This window comes from Lycium barbarum, chromosome 10 (genome assembly GCF_019175385.1).
Source record: "Lycium barbarum isolate Lr01 chromosome 10, ASM1917538v2, whole genome shotgun sequence".
Taxonomy (NCBI): Eukaryota; Viridiplantae; Streptophyta; class Magnoliopsida; order Solanales; family Solanaceae; genus Lycium; species Lycium barbarum.
Window position 1 is genome coordinate 95124523 of NC_083346.1, and position 11407 is coordinate 95135929.

An 11407-nucleotide genomic window follows, 5' to 3' on the forward strand; every position below is an offset into this window, starting at 1 on the left:
TTACTTCTCAAGCCTCAAAAGTCTCATGTTATTTTGTTCATTTCCACTTTTCTAGAATGCTTTTATTTGGTATGAATTTACTATATTTGACATGACTTGGATTTGTTAATCCTAATTAACTTTAAGGCTTTTTTTACTGAGCAATTAAGATTTAGATTTACCTCTGTGAAACTAACACATGAATTTCGTTCTTAAATAGAAGTATCCAGAGAGTATTAGCATAAATAAGATAGAATAAGTACGGAAAAAGAACTACGTTATCCCCAGGGAATCTAGTCTATAACAGTATAAGAGCTACTAAATACTACAAGCCTGAATGGCCATGCAAGGCTCATGAACATAAAGGAATAACTGTCAGAAGGCAATAGAAAACTACTGAGATGAGTGGAAACTCGGGCGGAAGATCATGCAGTGGCTCACCCTGAATCTCCAAATAGGACTGCCTCGGGAATCATTCACGAGGGCCTGATACGGATCCTGTAGCAAACTCTGCACTCCGAAAAGAGTACAACAAGGTAGTATCAGTACAAACACTATGTACTGGTAGGTATCATAGGCCGATAACAATTAGTTCACATATATGAAGAAAGAAATCAACAATTAGACATGTAAACAATCAAGCACGTTCACGAACAAATCAGCATAAGATCAACTCAATATCAATGCCATGTGTTGACACCTAATTTTTGACCTCCCATAATTTATTTTTATTACCTAGAGTCCTTAAATATTAAACGGAGTGAAATATGTATTTTTTAGAAGTCAAAATGATTTTATAGAACTATTTAGACAACATTTTACCATTCTTGTGTGGAAAAATAATTTCTATAATGATATAAATCATGTGGAAATTAATTTACAACAATTATGATACATTTACTAATTTTAGTCAAGAAATAATTCAAAATAATTATTTATTTAATTGTTTAAATTGTCAAAAATTAATTAGCAAATCTTTTACTCTGTTTAATGCAAGGAATCTGATTGATTAAATAAATTAATCATTTTTACCCCTCAATTCTTATTTAATCAATTTAGTAGAATTTATCACAATTAATTGAGTGTTTAATTGTGATTTATTCTGTAAATTACCCATTAAATGACTATAATTGAAATAATCAATTAGTAGTCCGAATTATATCCCAATTGAAAATCAATTTCCATAATTGGGGTCATTATTTCAAATTTAGCCTTTAATTATTTGTTTGGTTTAAATCTTGACCATAATTGAAACAACCAAATTCATGGTTTGAAATCCAATTAAGGTCATAATTGCAAGTTATGTGTTTTGCATAATTAATCATGCCATTAACTCAATCAAAAGAGCAAATTGGTAAATTATGGCCATATTTGGAATAGCCAATCTCATGGTTTGAATTCAGTAAAGGTTATAATTGCAGAGTTGAACTTATTGCAAAATTAGCCGTGCTTTAAGTTCGGGAAATTGGTTAATTGTGCTTAATTTGATTAGTCTTCTATTAATTTTGGTCACTTGCCTTAACAATATTAAAACCATCCCATATATATACGAGTATATACACAAATATACATGTGCATACATGTATATCATGTGTATACACGTATATATATATGGCCCCTTTTCATTTCCCTTAAATCTGGGCCGAGTCCAGGCCCAACAAGGACCGACCCGGCCCACTCTGGTAAAGTAAAGGAAGAGGTATACTCTTTCCTTTCCCATTTTTAACTTTAAACACAGCCTTAGGATTTTCTATCTCACAGTGGAGAAAACCCTAACCGCCCCCTTTGTATTTTTTCTCCCTCTTACGTCGTTTGCTAGAAATGGCAAGGGTTTGCGGGTCCTCGAGGCATCCTATGGACTCAAAGTGGTTGAAAACGGCAAGAACATTTATTGCTGTGCCATTTTTCAACCAATAACATTGCACATCAACCCCAACCGAGGTATTACCTCTTCCTTTTGTACTTTTCCTGTGAATTAACGGTTATTTGACTGAATTTCTTTAATGGGTTTTATTGTTACTCGAATTTGAATCCTTGATTGTTATTGGTTCGTGAGGAAACCAACGGATTGACGAAATTAGGGTTGAATTTGACCCTTCATATGTTTATTTACTTGAATCCTGGCCATTGAATCTTGATTGAGGGAAGCAATTCTGAAAATTGCACATATCCCACATCGAACTTGGACTAGGGTTTCAGATTTTGGGGTTTCTATATAAAGAACCCCAACCCTTGAAAATAGAGGACTTTTTGGAGATATATACATATATTCACGAAAAGAACTTGATTCTCTTAGGATTAGCAATTTTGCTTTAAAACTCTGATTTCAAGTTCTAAGTTAAAAATTTTAAATCCTTTCTTTGTTCTGTGGCTGAGTTGTGAGGTGAAAGGGGTGTGAAAACTTCTAATTCCAACACTCGACTAGGGCTGTGCATCAAAGAAGTAATCTTCCTTTAATTTCCCTTTTTCATTTCAGTCATTTATATTCCAGTTATTAGTATGGTTTAATGTTTGATGTTTTGTTTAGGATGTTGTTAGCCTTATAATGCTAGCTTTGTTGTAATTTAATACTATTTCACTTAGCTCTGTAGTTATTTAGCCTTGTGTGCACTTACTTATTGAGTATGTAGGCCTTAGGAGTTTCTTAATAAGTCATTTGATTAGATTATGAATTAGTAATCTCTTAAATTATGAAGACAATGTGTTCTAATAATCAGTATATTGAAGTCACCTTGTTAAGTTGTGGTCTTTCTTGGTTTGAGATGTGATCTGTGTTATTAAAAAAAACTGTTTAGTCATGAGTTTATTGAGTCTGAAAATTCCCAACTTGATTATGTTCATTTAATTCTAAATCATCATGTGTGCCAAAGTTCAAGACCTGTCTAATCATGTCCTATTTGCCTTTATCTCCTGTTAATGAACTGTCTAAGCTTATTAGGTGTGTGTATGTTGGGATTTAGATCACACTAATTGGTTAGTATGCCTTGTGATTAAGAAGTGATGACTTGAGTTAAAATTTGCTTGCCTTTTTTTTTTTTTTTTTTTATAGAATGAGTTCTGTCTTGGATGAGAGTCAACCATGAAAACATTAGTACTTAACTAAGTCTAAGTTACCTACTGTTGAATGAAGCAACATGCGTTGATTAATCTGTTAAACATCTTAGCTTGTGGATTCTGTTAGCTTTAAATGTAATTAAATATGACATTGTTTGTAGTGTTGAACCTGATTTACTTTTTTTTAGTTTATGGGCTTGAGAAGTGCATACTCCTTTGAGATTATAAAAAAGAGAAAGGTGTGGTATTGTCACATGACATTAAGTGAGGATGAGGTTTATTACCTAACTAAGCTTTAAAAGGGTAGTGGATAGGCTTGAACATTTGATGGATCCAAAGTGGTTGGGCATACCATGTTTAAAGTTTATCACCTTATTTGGTTGTTTTATGAGTCTCATTTAATAAGTTTGGATGATTTTATCATGTTTAAGAATTGGTCTTGCCTGATGTTTGATTCAACTCAGTTCTTGAATAATTGCTATGTTCGTTTTCTCTCGTCTGAGTCCAGTTTTGTGTTCTTTGTTTGATTCACTCAACATTTTAAGTATAAATGAATATGCAATGCCTTTTAGATTAAGTCCTATTTTTCAAAAAAGGGGTTTGAAGACTAATAAAGAACTTCTGTTTAAAATTAAAACCATGATTGTTCTTCCTGATTTTAGACTTGGCTTTTGTTGGAGATGTACAAGTTCTGGAAATTGCTACCTATTTGATGACCTGTTTGTGACCTCTCTTGGCTATTAATTGTTTCTCTTTGGAGATTAATCATTCATTACTTAAGTTCACTTGTATGTTTTATGAGAATGCCTATTTGAATTAGTCAAATGCTGATACTATTGGGCATATTGATTCTGTGTTCATAATTGTGGTTCATCTTCTACTTTTAACTTGACTGAGTAGTGGGAACATTTAATCTTTGCATAGGTCTTGTTTGAACTTACTAGGATAAATAATGAATAATGTAGCTAAATCTGCTAAAATACCTACCTAGGCATATGAGTAGGAGGCTGTTTTTGTTGATCCCCTTTACATACTTCATTTCCCAAAGTACTGTGAGCCTAACACATAAGTGGAGAGGCAAAACCACACTTGGGAATGAAGCCCAAACCCTCCATAATGTCTACCATGCCTGGGGTTTCTGGAAACCCTTTGGATGTTGTGTGGCATTAAGAACAAAAGGGGGCAAGATCTTTCCCTTTTGAGCTGTTTTTATCTCTCCATAGGTGTGTAAAATCATGGTATGTTGGCTGGTGATGGTGTAGGATCATTAATCTTATTTGTCCATTTAGTTTTGCTTAAGAAATTTATCTCATAAACTTGCCTGTTTGCTTTTTGGTTTTGGGCTCTAATTCTATTACTGACTGGCTTACATGAGTTCAAAAGAGTCTTTAATAATTTATCTTCCCTCATCACTATGTATATTGGGTGATATACCAGAATATACAAAGCATATTCATTCTATATCCTCACAGATGTATAGGACTGAATGAATTTGCGTATATTTAAAGTATATCCCTTATATAAAATTCTAATATTGACTGTTGCAAGTTTATTTGTTTTTGGGCCTATCCTCTCTTTATTTGCTGTTTGGCCTTCCTCTTATATGTTGAGTGTAAATCTATACTTGGCGCAATGTGCTTTGATTTGGTTGAAGTGGCTCATCCAGGCCTTAAGCCTTCCTTATTCATCTGAGTTGGGCCTGGAATAGTCTCCTTCTCAAATTGTTTCTTTTTCTTAGTTATACACACCTGCTTGTTTGTGCCTTTAATGTATTTGAACACAAATTATCTATACTCCAACTCTGAAAATACTTAGACATTTACTACTCTTTATCCTTTTTTTTTTTTGTGCTATGTGATTTCGACCTGGGCCATTCGGGCCGCCCTTGCATTAAACCTGTTGGGCTAGAGGCCCAACCACTCTTTTCTGGATCGAGTCCGCTGAAGAATTAGAAAGGGAAACTAAATTATTTGAAGGCCCAACTATGGGTGAAAATAGTTTATTAGTGGGCTTGGTAGGCCCACCAGCCTGAATTCTTCCTCTATTTTTATATCTATTTATGTATGTGTACTTGTAAAAACTCTTACAAAAAATATTGGAACCCTATGCAAGTGTAGAACTTAGGAAATCAACGTTTAGTGTTTTAGGAAAGTCGTCAAACTTTTTCCGAAACTGGGATGAAAAAAAAATCAAAATTTTTACATGAAAAATCAACTTAGATTAAATTTCTTCAAATTGCTTTAATGTAACGCTGTTTGTGGCAAAGAAGTGTAAAAGAAAAAGGAATTTCTTCTATTGAGTTCAAAGGAAAAAGAGTAATGACTAATATTTTTCTTCAAGAAATTGGGAAATCATTTTGAGCCTGTTTGGAAAGCCACCTGGTAATTGGAATTGGTGTAATTACTACCGTAGTAATTACACAGTATTATAATTACAACGACCTGTTTGTTTGTCATAATGTAATTACAGTGTAATTATAAGCGTGCTGTTTGGTTGCACAAGTGTAATTATACAGTTAGTTTAATTTAAAAATAAAATAATTATAAAAAATTTAAAATTAATATTTAAAAAATATGTGCCTTTATAAATGATATTAAATTGGTTATTTAATAATACATTTTTTCTTGAAAATATGTTAATTAATAATCATATATTTGTAACTAATATTGTAAAAAATAATTGATATATAATTTTAAATTAATAATATTTTAATTTTAATTGATTATAAAAATTAAAAGCATACATTTTTTGTGAGAACATCATAGGGTTGGATGTTTGACAAAAAAATAATATTTATAAAGATAATGTCATAACATTATTCAAATGTTTGACAATAATTCTATCAACTGTAGGTGAAAAATAAACAACAATGTGAAATAACAAGTCAATAGTACTAAAACAAATATTTTTAAAATTGAAAATATAATCTAAATTCAAAATCCGAAAGATTATTTTAAGATACTACTCTTATGTCGAATTCTAACGTTACATAAGTAAGTTTCAACGTAACATAAGTAAATACTCCTATAATTCAAATAAAAGAGAAAATATAAGTCAATAACCTCATTCACAATGAAATTCTACTTTAATAATGTCACTTTTTATATGTCAAGTTTGCTAATGACTCATTCTTTCTAATATTAAGATATGTAGTTTCAAAAATTAGTATATTAACATGGTTACGCTAAATGAATAAAATTTAAAATTAAAAAAAATACGAGCAATTACATGGAACCACAAGAAGTAAAGATTGGGAATGAGAAGAAAGGAAATGAAATATAAATTCTATAAAAAGAAAAATATATTTTAAAAAATACAAATGGTTAAAAAGTAAAAATAAAAAAGAAATTAAATAATAGAAATAAAAAATAAATTAGAAAAGAAAACAAATTAAAAAATAAAAATAAATTAAATAATAAAAATAAAAAATAAATTAAAAAAAAAACAAATTAAAATAAAGTTAGAAAGAAATAAACTAAAAAGTAACCTTGTAATTACACCGAATTCTTAGCCCCCCCCCCCCACCCCCACCCCCCCGAGAATTGGAGAATGTAATTACACCCAATTCTCACATAACTGTGTAATTACCTGGTCAAACAAACAGGCCAAATTGTGTAATTACACCAATTCCAATTACCTGGGTTGCTTTCCAAACATGCCCTTTGTGAATTCTAAAGGAAACTGCTTGCCATTCTTTTCTGGAAATAAAACCATAGAAATAGTTCTTGGCAAGAACTCGAGGAACTGTTTTGTTTTTTGGACGATTGAAAGATAAAAAACTGGGTACATTTTTAAGACTGAAAATCGGTTGTGAGTTTTAAGAGTTGGATAAAGAAAAAGGGTTGATTTGGGCCCGGAAGTCCAAAACCAAACGGATAAAAAAATAAGGAGAATTATACTTGGACCAAGATTGAGGTATGATGGACTTTGGGTTTAGAATATGGTTTGACCTTGCGAGCTTCAAACAGATGATGAAATGTGGACTTAATAAAACTTTTCCCTTTTTCTTATATATATATGTATAAATATAAGAGAATACTCCATATTTTCTTGTATAAAAAATAAAAAATCGTAAGAACTAAACTCATTATTAGGACTAGAATAGTAGCGACTCTACTCAGGAGAAATCCCGAGTGTGTCCTAGTCCGGCGACAAAGTGAGTTGGACACTTAGTGGATTTTGGACAAAGGTTTGACCTTTTCAAGGGGAATTTTTGCCCAATTTTTTCTTGAAATTATGATATGGACAAAGATGACATTTTTGCGGAAAATTAAACACTTTTGAACAAATAAATACATTAATCACACATTGAAGTTCATAGATCAACTGTATTCTACGGATCTTTAATACTAGGGTGCGTAAAACCTTCCCTAGGGGATCAGCTGAACCCTTACCTCGAACTTTGGCACCAAAAGATTTCTCTCTTGCTTGAAAAATCTTTTACCCGATTTTCCTAGTTTTCTTTTAAATAAATTAGGTGACGACTCTAAAAACACTAAAATCTAATTAGAGCACCAACAACCTCATAGTAACTTTCATGCCTTAACCCGCATAAAAGCGAACCGTAACACCATGTACAAGTCAATCAATGAAGAATGGATGTGAAAGTGAATGCATATGCGATGCAATGGCTAAATACCTCAAACCTTTACACACATGCTACGGACAGAAACCTCCACATCTCAATAGTCATGACTGATGGGGGACCCACGAAATCCATGTACACCTTCGTCCAGGCAAGAAACCTCAGGCAGCGAGTATAACACATTCCACTCCGGGAACAACCTCGGATCACGAATTCTCATCTCTCTTTTACACAATCCGGCAACGACCTCAGATGTTCCTTTGTATTCCTTATCATCATCAGTACCAATTCAGAGTTCATATTAATGTAACATATGAAATGAGATAGTATTCCATGCAAGATATCATAATCAACAAGGAATCGTAATAAAAAATCTCATCCGTGTCTTATCATAAGCACACATTATAATTCGAGCCTAATCTTATGATTCATCCTCTTTCTGATGATAAGTGGCATAACAAGAGAGAGATGAATGCATACGTAAGTCACAACATAGCAAATAAGGTGACAAGCCGAACCACAACGACAAGAAGACAAGCCCACAAACAACAACAGCCAACCTAATAGAATTCCATCCCAACTCCATACACCGAAGGCCTAGCATGCTTTCCCCATCAATATCTAACTCCTACATATGCTTCATTAATTGGAGTCTAACCGAAAGGTAAACTGTAACCTACCTCGATGCCGAGCGGGTGCCACGAACTATCCAACATGAGCCTTGTTCTTCCGGAGAGCTTCCGAATGATCGAAGTCATTCAACAACGTATTCTATATTAGAAATGGAGATTAACGATACCCGTATTTCTACAATACTATTCGAATTGGAAATAATCCTTTTTAAGGAGGAAATCGGGCCCACAAACAGGGAAAAATAGGAATTTCCAGTAAAAATCAGTTAATCAACGCTTAAAGAGCCTAGTACTATCCCTCAATTACTAATTAAACTCAATCAATCAACAATTTCAACCCTTAATCGGAAACCCCCAATTTAAAAAGAAACCCTAACTTCCCATAATCATAATCCATGAAATTCAGATAGATTCAACTTAGTAACTACCATTCCAAGTATTTCTTGACCAGATCAAGTAAGATTTACTAACAAAACCCATTTTCATAGCATAAGATTCATGAAGTCAACATAGGATCTACAAACTTTCTTTCTAACTAAACCTCTTAATTCCACCATAAAATACAAGCTTAATAATTAAATAAAACACAATGGAGTGAAAGGAAATTTACCTAATGAATATTCAACTCTAAATGCTCCTCAAATTGCCCTTGGAACTCCTTAGGTAACCAATTTAGTGAATGGAAGAAGAATTGGGAAAATATAGGATTCTGATATAGTGATCCCCGCTTACGCGAAGCAAGACCCACTTACGCAACTCATTAAATGACTCAGCACTTGCTTCTGTTGGCCACGTCTCGCGTGGGCTGACCCGTAGAGGCGGAAACACCCCCGTACAAGCGGGACATTAGAAAACTAGAAAATTTTATTTTTACCAAGTTTCACCCAAAATCCCAACATCCATTCAAGACCTCGCGGATACAAACTAAACATGCAGAAACATATAAAAATGCGCTAAGAACTCAACTGTGGTCTCAAAATTCCCGACGGAGGTCATCTTGGCCCGGTCAACCCCCAAACGGCCAAAACCAAAAATTTCCAACCAAGGGTATAAAATGCTCCCAAGTGCCTCGGGAACCGAATCAAACATCCCACCAAGTCATAATCGAACCTCCGGACCTCATGGAGTTAATAGAATTCTGAACAAGACCTGTTTGCCCCAAAGTCAACTATCGGTCAAATATTCACTTTTAGGTTCTAACTTCCTCAAATACGATCAAAACTCGCCCAATGACCTCGGACACCATGTCGCCCATTCTCGTGGGTTAAAAACACTCCAACGGGACTAGGGCAAGGGTCAACGGGGACTAAAGGGTTAAAACACGCATAACGACCAACCGAATCGTTATAAGAATTCACCGTGAGATGAAGCACAATTAAATTATTTATGAAGAGCACTGGTGAGGCGAGACAAACATATGCCTATTTTTCAAAATATAGGTGGCCATGTCAGTTCTGCAACTAATGATGCCAAAGATCTGTGCTCCCCTCGACAATCGATTTTGCAACAGTCGTTGCTTCTTTGAGGCCCAGGAAATGTAGTTTGCTCCAAGAAAAATGCATATGCTAGACATAAAACATCATGTGAGGAGACATCCAACCCGGTTTGCATCAGAAATCTCACAAGATGAAGAGATTATTGAGCAGTGATTTGCAACCCAAGATGGGAAGTGCCAACGTTATAAAGTAAAATTCTCTTAATGCCAGACCAATGATTTTAAGTTGGATTCTGCATGAACTAACATAAGATATTCACAACATGTGATATCTCTAGTCGAGGAAGAGTTAAATATTGTATAGCACCATGAACATTTTTGTAACATTCCGTAAATTCGGATTAAGTGTGAATACATTAAGAGAATGATAATGTGACATTTTAGCCATATGATATCATATTAGAGTGATTTTGGGTGAAATAGTTGTTTTAAGATCAAGACGAATAGTGAGGTGCGTAAGATTCAATATAATCGACTAAGTTTAGGATAGGTCTGAATTTCAGCAAGTATACGTAAATATCCATTGGGAATTTGAGAAAAACTATAACATGAAACTTGTAATCCTTTGAAATATCATTCCATCCATATATGGACTGGGTAAATTGGAACTCTATGCTAAGAGTTATGCCCATTTTTCTGACAGCAGTCGCGGGATCTATGCGTGGCAATGGTGGAGCGAGTTTTTGACTAACTTTTGGAATGTTGCTCCACTTTTGTGACTCAAGGGTGGCACAAAGAGGGTGTATTACGATGCAAGGGTGTCTTGCGTGTCCGTGTTTCTGGTTCTGAGTTTTATAAATTGCTAACTTCGTTAAAACTTTTCCCCACTTCATTTTGGATGACTATTTAGAGAGAAAACTACCCTAAGGCTTCCCCAAAACCCTAAGGTAAGTTGTTTCTCAATTCCTATGATTACTACATCAAATCAACCATTTATTAATACTAGTTCATCCCTCTAACCCTTAGATTCTTGAAAACCAAAGTGCGAGAAGTTGAAGGGATATTTGGGAACTCTCTTGAAGATAAGACCTTTGATCATTTCTTATGTAATTAAAGGGATTTATACTAATGTTGGGTGTTTGAATTGATTTAATCTATGGATGATTCTTCGGGTCAAGAACACGCTTTTTGAGCACGAAATGCCCTAGTTTTTCGATTAAGGGTGGGAACTTGTAAAATTGCTTAAAGTTCTGAACTTTTATCATTAAAAATAATTGTAGAATGATTGTTGAATGTGGAGGAATACATTTTCTTATTTTTAGCGGGAATTGAGGTATGTCTACATATTTGACATCTTCTTTAGAAGCATGTCTATATTTTGAAAACACTCTTTTGAAGTACACCTAAGTTTGAAACCTTATTTTGAAGGATGTTTGTTTTAGAACATATTTTTCGATTCTAAAATGATCTTGACCAAGGTCATGCGTGTGTAGGGTCAATCGTGCTTCGAACCTTATACGTAATCTATGAGTTTGTTGAACTTATATTTCCTTATTAATGGATGGTTGAACATGTTTTCTAAAAGTTTGAAGCTTGAAACATGCAATGTCTAGTCTTTTGAATGGGTATTTGTAACACTCCGTAAATTCGGGATAGGAGTGAATGTGTATAATGGGTGTTGATGTGACATTTTAGCTATATGAATATGTCACGCCTCAAAAC

General features: G+C 33.8%; 1 long non-coding RNA gene across 1 annotated transcript; it reads right to left on the reverse strand.

Moving 5' to 3' along the window:
* Nucleotides 1-252: 252 nt before the first annotated feature.
* On the reverse strand, nt 253-8977 carry LOC132616116 (uncharacterized). Its single transcript, XR_009572998.1, has 4 exons — nt 8861-8977; nt 8299-8389; nt 7673-7886; nt 253-489 (listed from the first exon to the last, which is right to left on the reverse strand). It is a non-coding gene; the product is annotated as an uncharacterized LOC132616116 (long non-coding RNA).
* Between the last annotated feature and the right edge of the window lie 2430 nt (nt 8978-11407).